Here is a 12,910-nt window from a genome sequence, read left to right as displayed (position 1 = left end):
CCTGACTCCTGCACACCATGCGTTACCTAATCCTGACTCCTGCACTCTATATGTTTATTTACTCCTGACCCCTGCACACCATGCGTTACCTAATCCTGACTCCTGCACTCTATATGTTTATTTATTCCTGACCCCTGCACACCATGCGTTACCTAATCGTGACTCCTGCACTCTATATGTTTATTTACTCCTGACCCCTGACCACTATGTGTTACCTAAGCCTGATCCCTGCATGTCATGTGTTAGCTAAGCCTGACCTCTGAGCTCTATGCACTAACTTGACCCATAGGCTCAGGTTTTATTTACCCCAAAAGTATGTAGCTGTGCATCCTCTGGTTGAAAGGGTATACCCCCCTCCCTCTCAAATGCTTGTTTGACGGCTCCGTGTTCGTGGGGCTCATCTTTATTGGTCCTTCCTGACCTTTCAGTGGTTCTGGGGTAGTTTACTGGATGGGTGTATTCCTGTGTTTTGGGGGGGGTTTGCTTGTTTTCTGGGTTTTTTTTTGTTATGGCACGGGGCTCAGGGTCTTGGAAGGCAGTGACAGATTTATTACTTTGGAGAATGGTGGGTTGGCCCATCACAGGTATGGGTGTACCTACCCTAGCACATTTACTGCAGTAATGGTGCAGGAGTAAGTTGGCTGTATCAAGGGTAATTTTATGAGATTGTCCCCGAGTCGGTGTATTTGCGGCTGGGGGATTGAAGTCTATGTTGGTGGTAGATACAGCCGGTTGGTTGATATATAAGTCGCCTTCTAAGACCCTAGACTTTAATTAGGTAATCCGGAGTAACAGCAAGGTGATTAACGATTAGGCGAGTTAATATGAAGAATTTGTATTTTTGGAAAATGTTGTAAACTTGTTGTTTAATAAAATGGCTGCTGTGGCCTTTAAACTCCAATGTGGGTTGGTGTCGTTTTTGATTTGGGGAGGTCACAGGTTTAGGTGGGGACTTTAAAGGTTTAGGAGCAGCTGTAATATCTGCAATACGTTAGTCATGTTTTTATTAGCTGGCACCTTCCCAGGCTCTCCTGTCCCACCAGTCATTTTCTAGCAATACATTGTAGATTTTTACACATAGGTGAGAAGTGTCGGAATTGGCCTGTTGAAGTGGTTAACCTTAAGCCCCTCCTGCTGTTACTGTAATCTGGCCACACCCACAGTTCACAACAGCATTCATTCAGCATCATTGCCCTTCTTATGGCGCCCAAGGTATTTTTTTCCTTATACCTCCAATGTCAGCCTCTTGTCCCAATGTCTGTGGCCAGTTATTTCAGGGTTTGTTAGAAGGGAGGAATCATGATTTTGTGGGTGTGGCTACAAATAGGTGGGTGTGGCTACTTTTGTCCTTAATGACCTAGTTTGGTGTGAACGAGTAAGTTTCATCTGCCGTGCTTGTAACCGCTTTTCCCTCAATCATTGGGCTTTACTGTATTGGATGGGTGCCTTTTCTTTTTAACCCCTTCGTGCCTGCGCCTCCCAGCCCTTTAAGGGTTTCAGATGCTGGGAGGCAGGGCGGGGTTTAGGGTCATGTGACCGCCGTGACACGCCGGTCACATGATCGGGAAAGGTCCCGATCGTAAGAGGAGATCGGGACCTTTCCATGAGTACCGGACATGTGTGCTGGGAGCGCACAGGGCGCAAGCTCTCAACACATATGTCTTTTTATAATAGAACGCAAATGTGCGGCCGCTCAGCATCTAGGCCCAGACGCCGGGAGGCCGCACATTTGCATTCGACCGGCATGAAGAGGTTAACGATTGGTGTGAACAAGGCATTAGACAGAATTGTTTTTGCTGTGTCCTTGCATTGATCAATTTGTAAGGGGGTAGGTGGGTGGTACCTCCTCAATGTTCCCCTTCTCGTTGGGCGCCAAGTGTTGGTAACATGAGAGGCATATTCCAGGGTGGGTCTTTTTGGGCTACGCTAGGCACTTAGAACAGGGTCACTGCCTTGCACATGGGGTACCTTTGCTTGTGCCATGTTCACCAATGCCCCGGGCTAGGGCAGAGGTCGCTTTCAAGGATAACTCCACCTTGTATACTTGAACAGATAACTCAACTCAAGTTAACTCTCTTGAGCTCCTTGTCAATGTACACCACTACTTTGACTTGTTGCATTTAGGATGGACACACAGAGCTGATGCCCTCTCCACCTGTCCAGCGTATCTCCGCTACCTCAGAATGGAATCCCAGTCCTCCCTACATTTCGGATGGATTCCGGAAGCTGTGAGTAGCTGGAAACAGACACAGGACTTTGCGACTTCCCCAACGGGCTCACTGGTGGTTCCACCATGGCCATGTCGCAAGCTCTCCAGACCCATGTCCCCTTTTATAGCCACACAGAATCAGTGGGAGGGGCCCAGAAACAACAGCACAGTATTAACCCCATCCCTCCCGGCCAGGGCAGCACCTAGATAACTAGTGTCAGTCAACCTGCCTTCAAACTTATGCAGGCCATACATGGGTCGAATTCTGAATGAATTGTCTTTAAAAAATCTGAAATTTTGTGCGTTTTGTAACCCGATGGTGCCACCATTGATTTCGAAATTCAACCAACCAAGCCTTCAATTTCACCTCATGTTACTACAGAAAATAATTTTCGTGGCCAAGAATTTTCTTTTCTTTCCAGGCCACAGCTCATTTCTTTTTCACTTGTATTTCCCACATGATTCTCCCATCACTGATTCGAAATTTGTTCGTTTTTCAAAAAATTTCCAACACTCAAATTCGATGGTTACACGAAAATCGGCAGTTTCTGAGGCCCACTAATCATGCGAAATTTGAACGAAAATTCTTAGAAAATATTTTCGAAAGAAAATTCTTTCAGAATTCGACCCGTGTATGGCCGGCTTTAGATACATAGGTCAATGCACCTGGCATGAATGAGCCTTAATGAGGGGAACTCCCAAAACTCCCTAGGGGGCAGGAACAGAGTCATTATTTATGGCAGAGAGATCTCACTGTTGGAGCGACCAAGAAAAATAAAAAAATAGGGGCTGATTTATCGCAGCAGACTCCATGTATAAATAAAATATTACATTTGGGTGAACTGAGGGCTCATGTACACTGCAACTGCTAAACTGACGTTTAGGAGCAGTTGTGCGTTTTTTCCAGCAGCCCCTGAACTCTCCTTTATGTTTTCCTATGTGTCCATGTACATATAGTCGTTTACAGGCAGTTGAGGTTACAGGCATTTTTTGAAAGCAGAAAAATCGCATTCAGGAGTAGAGTTTACCGGCTTTTCAAACGCAAAATGCTTGTAACCGCGTGTAAACACGTTTATGTGCATTTGCGGTTAGACGCATTTTTGGGCTGGTCCATATCCAGATGCTGCCCGGAGCCTTTTTTCATCATCAAAAATGCATGCACTGCGTTTTCCATGTATTCAAATGGACCCGGTACACCAGCGCAGTCAGTTCCAGGTTTGGCGTGAAGGAAACAATGGCAGAACGTGCCGCATTATGCTCATGATGGGATCCATAGCGAATACAACCAGAAAAGACAGGTCATCTCCACACATACTGCTCTCTCTGCTTCTGCTCTCTCTATTCCTCTCAAAATGTCTGAAATAGTTAAATATTTACTATTTTTCAGTGCATTCTGGGCATTTGGGAAGATCTCCTGAGGTTATCTTTTAAAAATGCTTCTAAACGCAAAAGCGCATAAACGCGGATAAACGTGCATAAACGCGGTAGGTAAACGCAGCTAAACTGACGTTTTTAACCTACGCTTTCTAGCAGTCAGTTTCCAGCGGTCAGAAAAGTTTTTCAAACGCTGCGTGTACATGAGCCCTTAGTCTTTAAAGGCATTGTACACTTTAAAATGTTTTTAACTGTTTTTTCGTCTCCTGAGGTTATCTTTAAAAAACGCTTCTAAACGCAGATGCTCATAACCGCACATAAACGCGGTATGCAAACGCGGCTAAACAGACGTTTTTTAACCTACGTTTTCCAACAGTCAGAAGTGTTTTCCAAACGTCCCGTGTACATGGAGCCTTATTCTAATTCATCTGAAAAAAACATAAAATTTAAATTTTTTTCTAGACAAGGATATAATAAAAAAAAAAAAACCTATTGTAAACATTCTTTGAAAAGTCATGAAATGATTTTTCAGTCCTGCTTATTTTACTTTATAATGAGTTGCAAAGTTAAAGCTGAAATCCGAATTTGTAAGGTGATGGGTGGAGGAGGGAAGTCCTTAATGGGTTTACAGAACGTTCAGTGCTCAGGGAAGATGTCAGCATCACGGGAATATTCACATGTACTCCAAGCTGTACGGGGATGGGGAAAGGTGCAGTGACATTGTACAAATTGTTGTACTCATTATATTATGCATACTGGATATATAACATGGGACTGGGGGCATCACAAGAGCATTTGTATTACCTTGTTAATTTTTTCACACGGTAAATAGTGTCTACTGTGTTTCACTTTTACAATAACTCGTTTGCTCGAACTGTCCTTTATTGAGCCAGGGCAAAGTGCAGCAAACTATGGCAGGCTGATAGCAAAACTGTTTGCTTTTACCATAGCAAGTTCACTAAACAGACGAAATCCTAAATCCAGCTCGACCTTATGGTACACTCCAGTCAAAACTGAAAATTAAAGCTTCACGTGCTCACAGGGAACACAGCCTACCTGCTCAGTAGCCTCCAATGAAAAAAAAAGGCCATCCAAGAGGCATTGGGACTTTCATATGAGTTTAAACAAGGTAGTGAGAGCCCGTTAAAAAGCCCGCTGGCTCAGGGTAGGCTGCTCACAACAGACAAGGCTACCCTCCAATGGGTAATCTAAGCAGGTTACCTAGAAGATGTACATATATATTCTTCCAAATTACTATTATTATACAGGATTTATATCGCGCCAACAGTTTACGCAGCGCTTTACAACATAAGGGCAGACAGTACAATTACAATACAGATTAATACAGGAGGGTCCTCTGGTCCCTCCTGTATTAGCTTGTATTGTAATTGTACTGTCTGCCCTTATGTTGTAAAGCGCTGCGTAAACTGTTGGCGCGATATAAATCCTGTATAATAATAATAGTACAGAAGGAGTGTCAGATCAAAAGATAAAAAAGTCCAAATTCATTTACTGATTTTGTGTTAAAAGACAGCCAACATGTTTCAGGCGTCAAAGGAACTCCCCCTTCATCAGGGCTTCAGTTAAAAATGGGAACCTTGCAAGGACTCAAAGTAAGGCTTTCCTGTTTGAATCTGTGCAGGGAAGCTGATTGCTAGACTAGGACTCCTGGCCAGCAGTATCTGCATCAGCAGTCAATTTTTATTTTTAGATTCTGCTGGCAAAGAATACATCTGCTGATGATACTGGAATACAGCTGCTGGTGATGCTGGAACACATTTGCTGGTGATGCTGGAACATATATACTGGTGATGCTGAAACATATCTCCAGAGGATATTGGAACACATCTGCTGGTGATGCTGAAACATATCTCCAGAGGATATTGGAACACATCTGCTGGTGATGCTGAAACATATCTCCAGATGATATTGGAACACATCTGCTGGTGATGCTGAAACATATCTCCAGAGGATATTAGAAAACATCTGCAGATGGTGATATTCACATTTGCTGGTGATGCTGGAACAAATTTGCTGGTGATATTGGAACACATCTGCTGGTGATGCTGAAACATATCTCCAGAGGATATTACAAAACATCTGCTGATGGTATTGGAACTCATCTGCTGGTGATGCTGAAATATATCTCCAGAGGATATTGGAACACATCTGCTGATGGTGATATTGGAACACATTTGCTGGTCATACTGGAACAAATTTGCTGGTGATATTGGAACACATCTGCTGGTGATGCTGAAACATATCTCCAGAGGATATTAGAAAACATCTGCTGATGGTATTGGAACACATTTGCTGGTGATGCTGAAACATATCTCCTTAGGATTTTGGAACACATCCGCTGATGATATTAAAAACATCTGTTGATGATACTGAAACACATTTGCTGATGATAGTGGAACACATCTGCTGGTGATGATGCAACATATTTGCTGATGATATTAGAACACATTTGCTGATGATATTGGAACACATCTGCTGGGGATGCTGAAAAATATCTGCTGAGGATATTGGAACAAATCTGCTCATGATATTAAAAACACTTCTGCTGATGATATTGGAAGACATTTGCTGATAATATTGGAACAGATCTACTGGTGATGCTGTGACCAATTTTCTGATGATATTAGAACATGTTTGCTGATGATATTAGAACACGTTTGCTGATGGCATTGGAACACATCTGTCGGTGATGCTGGAACACATCTGCTGGTGATGCTGGAACACGTCTGCTGGTGATGCTGGAACACGTCTGCTGGTGATGCTGGAACACGTCTGCTGGTGATGGTGGAACACGTCTGCTGGTGATGCTGGAACACGTCTGCTGGTGATGCTGGAACACGTCTGCTGGTGATGCTGGAACACATCTGCTGGTGATGCTGGAACACCGTCCTTGCAACCTCTCACATACAGAAAGCCTGTGTGGCTCAGTTTCACAAAACTAAGTTCTACTACATTTGTCCAAAAACATGTTTGCTGATGATATTAGAACACGTTTGCTGATGGCATTGGAACACATCTGTCGGTGATGCTGGAACACATCTGCTGGTGATGCTGGAACACGTCTGCTGGTGATGCTGGAACACGTCTGCTGGTGATGCTGGAACACGTCTGCTGGTGATGGTGGAACACGTCTGCTGGTGATGCTGGAACACGTCTGCTGGTGATGCTGGAACACGTCTGCTGGTGATGCTGGAACACGTCTGCTGGTGATGCTGGAACACATCTGCTGGTGATGCTGGAACACCGTCCTTGCAACCTCTCACATACAGAAAGCCTGTGTGGCTCAGTTTCACAAAACTAAGTTCTACTACATTTGTCCAAAAATAAGGTGGTTAAAATATGGGCTGATTCCTGTGAGCTCAGCTGTTTGTAAATTAGACATTGGCACATTTTATATTGTAACTGTTGGTTGCGGAATAAAGGACTCCATACTGAGCATGTGGTTCATGAGCTAGGAACTAGTCTTATTTCCAAGTACATTGATTGTCATGAATATTTGATATTGATCCCTGGGGGGGGGGGGTAATCCTGCAGTCATTCAGTGGTGCCTCTATGCTGCTTCTTTGTACAATGCTCTGCTCTCCCCTCCTCCTCCTCTCTTATGTCCTGGCCTCTCATGTCTCTCCTTCTTGCTCTCTCTGGTCCCCAACAGGCAGATATCAAGGTGAGAAAGTCTTACAGCTGGTAGCAATCAATGAATCAATCTGGAAATCTGTGCTGGAAGCCAGCAGTGAGATTTGATAATAAAACCCAATTCACGGATGCTGGCATTAAATCCATGGGAGGGCGCTTCCTTCTGCTTTCTACAGTTTTTTTTTTTCTGCCATGGGGCGCCTGCCATTACTTAGCTCTCCTTCTAAAAATGGCCTAATCCTCATTATGATAATACATTACAATACATATTAAATAAATAGGTAAATATAAATCAATACAATACATTAAAAATTGTTTGATCCTCATGATAACAATAAATATTATAAATAAGCAAAATGAAAGAAAAATGGTTTAATCCTCCTTATAATAATACATTCTAACACATATTATCATTAAATATAAATAAATAGGGCGGAACTACAACAAAAATAATCAACTATAATTTGTCTATTGCAATATTGTATGCATGAATGAACCAAATCTCTTGTCCCTGTTTCTTTTTTTTCCTGTTTATCTCTGAAAAAAGTAATAAAAATATTGAAACATAAATATAAAAAAATAAAATAAAAATGGATTGACACTCCATATAATAATAAATATTGTAAATATAAATAAAGAAAAGAAAAGAAACATTACTTGATCCTCATTTAATTATAAATATTATAAATAAATAGAAATAAATAAAAAAAAACATACACAATGCTTGATCCTTATTAAAATAATAAATTATAATACATATTATGTACACTCCCTCATCATCTCACGCCTGGACTACTGCAACTCCCTTCTCACCGGCCTACCCAAACGAGCGCTATCTCCACTCCAGTCGATCCTAAACTCAGCGGCTAGACTCATCCACCTCACCAAGCGCTCCACATCTGCCTCCCTCCCTCCCTCCCGATTGCCCAGCGCATCAAATTTAAACTGCTAACTCTGACCTACAAAGCCATTCACAATGCCGCCCCAAACTACATAACTGACCTGATACCCAAATACTACCCTACCCGTGCCCACCGCTCCTCACAGGACCTCCTACTCTCTAGCTCCTTGGTCTCCTCCTCCCTCTCCCGATTGCAGGACTTCTCCAGGACTTCCCCCATCCTCTGGAACTCCCTACCCCAATCCATCAGACTGTCGCCTACTCTCCTCACCTTCAGGCGCACCCTGAAAACCCTCCTCTTCAGGGAAGCCTACCCCAACCTCACCTAACATCCGACCTCACCTAACAACTAACCTCCTCCACTCCTCCCACCACTCCATCCCCCACAGCCATTTCCTCCTGTGCCACCTTCCCCTCCCTCCTAGATTGTAAGCTGGAAAGAGCAGGGCCCTCGAACCCCTCGTGTATTGTATTGTTACTGTCTTGTCTCATGTTCTGTCCCCCTTGCTACTGTACAGCGCTAAGCATACCCTTTGGCGCTATATAAATACTGTATAATAATAATAATATTATCAATAAATATAAATGAAAAAAGAAAATACTCGAAATAAAAAAAAATTTGCAGATTCTCATGCTTCAAGATACTGAATAAATGACCCAGAATATTATTCAAAATCTTCATTTTAGGGCTCATTCACCCCAACAGCATTGGTGATCCTAGAACAAAGGCAACATGCCATATGTCTTATAATTGAAAAAATAGGATATGTTGCATTTTGGCGCAGATTCTGCAACATGCTGAAGTGCATAGTAATACCATAAATTTAGAAAAATAAAAGTTTCAGTAAACAAGCTGCAAATTGTGTCCAAAACAAGCTAACCAGCATGTGCACATTAGGATATGGATATGGTGTGAACAAGCCTTTAGGACTTGTGTACTTGGACTTCTGTATCTAGCTGATAGATAGTTACCCACATGGAAGAAAAATATATTTGAAATATATTTTAAAAATATTCTTCCCGAATATATTGCCATATATTTGAAATGCTACAATTTTGTCCATATTCAATATATTTCAATAATTAAATAAAGATATATGGGACCTGGACGCTAGTAGAGATCAATGGGGTAGCGATTTCCTGCTTCCAGGGGCCTCGTCCAGGTATGGTATATACATAGTTATATTAGTTCAATGGAACTACAGTGGATAAAAAAAGTCTACACACCCCTGTTAAGATGTCAGGTTTCTGTGATGTAAAAAAAACGAGACAAAGATAAATCATTTCAAAACATTTTCCACCTTTAATGTCACCTACAAACTGTACAACTCAGTTGAAAACAAACTGAAATCTTTTAGGGGAGGGAAGTAAACATAAAAAACTAAATTAATGCTGTTGCATAAGTGTGCACACCCTCTTATAACTGGGGATGTAGCTGTGTTAAGAATTAAGCAATCACATTCAAAATCATGTCACATAGGAGTCAGTACACACCTGCCATCATTTAAAGTGCCTCTGATTAACCCCAAATAAAATTCAGCTGTTCTAGTGGGTCTTTCCTGACATTTTATTAGTCGCATCCTACAGCAAAAGCCATGGTCTGCAGAGAGTTTCCAAAGCATCAGAGGGATCTCATTGTTAAAAGGTATCAGTCAAGAGAAGGGTGCAAAAGAATTTCCAAGGCATTAGATATACCATGGAACACAGTGAAGACAATCACCATCAAGTAAAGAAAATGTGGCGCAACAGTGACATCACCAAGAACTGGACGGCCCTCCAAAATGGATGAAAAGACGAGAAGAAAACTGGTCTGGGAGACTGCCAGGAGGCCTACAGCAACATTAAAGGAGCTGCAGGAATATCTGGCAAGTACTGACTGTGTGGTACATGTGACAACAATCTCCCGTATTCTTCATATGTCTGGGCTATGGGGTAGAGTGGCAAGATGGAAGCCTTTTCTTACGAAGAAAAACATCCAAACCTGGCTAAATTTTGCAAAAACACATCTGAAGTCTTCCAAAAGCATGTGGGAAAATGTGTTCTGATCTGATGAAACCAAGGTGGAACTTTTTGGCCTTAATTCCAAAAGATATGTTTGGCGCAAAAACAACACTACACCAAAAGAACACCATACCCACTGTGAAGCATGGTGGTGGCAGTATCATGCTTTAGGGCCATTTTTCTTCAGCAGGAACTGTGGCCTTAGTCAAGGTAGAGGGAATTATGAACAGTTCCAAATACCAGTCAATATTGGCACAAAACCTTCAGGCTTCTGCTAGAAAGCTGAACATGAAGAGGAACTTCACCTTTCAGCATGACAACGACCCAAAGCATCCATCCAAATCCACAAAAGAATGGCTTCACCAGAAGATGAAAGTTTTGGAATGGACCAGCCAGAGCCCAGACCTGAATCCGATGGAAAATCTGTGGGGTGATCTGAAGAGGGCTGTGCACAGGAGATGCCCTCACAATCTGACAGATTTGGAGTGTTTTTGCGAGGAAGAGCGGGCAGATATTACCAAGTCCAGATGTGCCATGCTGAAAGACTCCTCCCCAAAAAGACTGAGTACCGGAATCACATCAAAAGGGGCTTCAACAAAGGATTAGTGTAAGGGTGTGCACACTTATGCAACCATATTTTCGTTTTTTATTTTTACTTCCCTCTACCTAAAAGATTTCAGTTTGTTGTTCAACTGCGTTGTACAGTTTATAGGTCACATCAAAGGTGGAAAAAGTTCTGAAATGATTTATCTTTGTCTTCATTTTTTACAACACAGAAACTGGACATTTTAACAGGGGTGTGTAGACTTTTTACATCCACTGTGTGTAAAATATCCATACCTGGAGGTCCTCTTTAGGTCCCCTGCGCTCATCCCTTTGTGAACATAACTGAAGTTAAGAGATGAACAAATGAAAACACCATTCCACCCTCACCGCCCTGCTTCCTCCTGCTGCCTCTGTAAAACATTAATTGATATGGAAAATTCAGTATTTGTTCTGGTTCAGCATGACCAGGCTTTTAGGGGAACCTACAACTTATTTCACCCTCCAACAGGTCCCTAATTGCCTCGCCGGCGATGCAGCTCAGCACGGTATCATTTTATGACAAATACCTCGCCCCGATATTTTCACCTGTTTGAATGTTTATTCCTCGGCTCCCCAGCCTCCTGTGTAAATATTACATCCCATTAGTGTCAAACTGTTACCTTCCTGTACAGCCAGGACTGGTTAAGGCGTTCTGCGAATAGAACAGCAAGCCAACTTACGAAAACTGGAAAACCGAAGAATTGTATGCAAAATGCTGGATACACACTTGTTCCAATTCATTCTTTTCAAAATTCAGTATAAATAATATTTAGAAGATGAAGGAATTCTATAATGAAGCGTGGTATTTGATTATTGGATATTTGCAGCATAAGAGTTATTATGTACACAACACATAATATTGTGATTGTGTAATTAATTATACTATTCCTTTATCCCCCCCCAACTAATTGCTGTGTTATTATTTTTTTATTATTATACAGGATTTATATAGCGCCGACAGTTTGCTCAACGCTTTACATTATGGTGGGAGATAATACACGAGACAGAACAGTAACAATACAATTCAATACAAGAGGGATTTGAGGGGCCTGCTCCTTGGAGCTTACAATCTAAGAGGGAGGGGCTAGTGGTACAGAAGGTAAAACTGTGGGGGATGGAGTGGTAGGAAGAGTAGAGGATTCCAGTATTAGCTGAGGGCAGGGTAGGCTTCCCTGAAGAGATACAGTCAGGTCCACAAATATTGGGACATCGACACAATTCTAACATTTTTGTCTCTATACACCACCACAATGGATTTGAAATGAAACGAACAAGATGTGATTTAACTGCAGACTGTCAGCTTTAATTTGAGGGTGAACAGTGTAGGAATTACAACAGTTTGCATATGTGCCTCCCACTTGTTAAGGGACCAAAAGTAATGGGACAATTGGCTTCTCAGCTGTTCCATGGCCAGGTATGTGTTATTCCCTCATTATCCCAATTACAATGAGCAGATAAAAGGTCCAGAGTTCATTTCAAGTGCGCTATTTGCATTTGGAATCTGTTGCTGTCAACTCTCAAGATGAGATCCAAAGAGCTGTCACTATCAGTGAAGCAAGCCATCATTAGGCTGAAAAAACAAAACAAACCCATCAGAGAGATAGCAAAAACCTTAGGCATGGCCAAAACAACTGTTTGGAACATTCTTAAAAAGAAGGAACGCACTGGTGAGCTCAGCAACACCAAAAGACCCGGAAGACCACGAAAAACAACTGCGATGGATGACCGAAGAATTCTTTCCCTGGTGAAGAAAACACCCTTCACAACAGTTGGCCAGATCAAGAACACTCTCCAGGAGGTAGGTGTATGTGTGTCAAAGTCAACAATCATGAGAAGACTTCACCAGAGTGAATACAGAGGGTTCACCACAAGATGTAAACCATTGGTGAGCCTCAAAAACAGGAAGGCCAGATTAGAGTTTGCCAAACGACATCTAAAAAAGCCTTCACAGTTCTGGAACAACATCCTATGGACAGATGAGACCGAGATCAACTTGTACCAGAGTGATGGGAAGAGAAGAGTATGGAGAAGGAAAGGAACTGCTCATGATCCTAAGCATACCACCTCATCAGTGAAGCATGGTGGTGGTAGTGTCATGGCGTGGGCATGTATGGCTGCCAATGGAACTGGTTCTCTTGTATTTATTGATGATGTGACTGCTGACAAAAGCAGCCGGATGAATTCTG

At 42.2% G+C, this 12,910-nt stretch overlaps 1 protein-coding gene across 1 annotated transcript in view; it reads left to right on the top strand.

The window, feature by feature from the left end:
- LEPR (leptin receptor) overlaps positions 1 to 12,910 on the top strand; it is a 154,896-nt gene that overhangs the window by 20,128 nt on the left and 121,858 nt on the right. The window lies entirely within an intron of this gene.

The sequence above is a fragment of the Staurois parvus genome, unplaced genomic scaffold, assembly GCF_062004578.1.
Source record: "Staurois parvus isolate SC_StPar_1 unplaced genomic scaffold, SC_StPar_1.0 ptg000441l, whole genome shotgun sequence".
NCBI classification, from domain to species: domain Eukaryota; kingdom Metazoa; phylum Chordata; class Amphibia; order Anura; family Ranidae; genus Staurois; species Staurois parvus.
The sequence above is the reverse complement of the archived record's forward strand: the minus strand, read 5'-3'. Positions and strand labels throughout refer to the sequence as shown.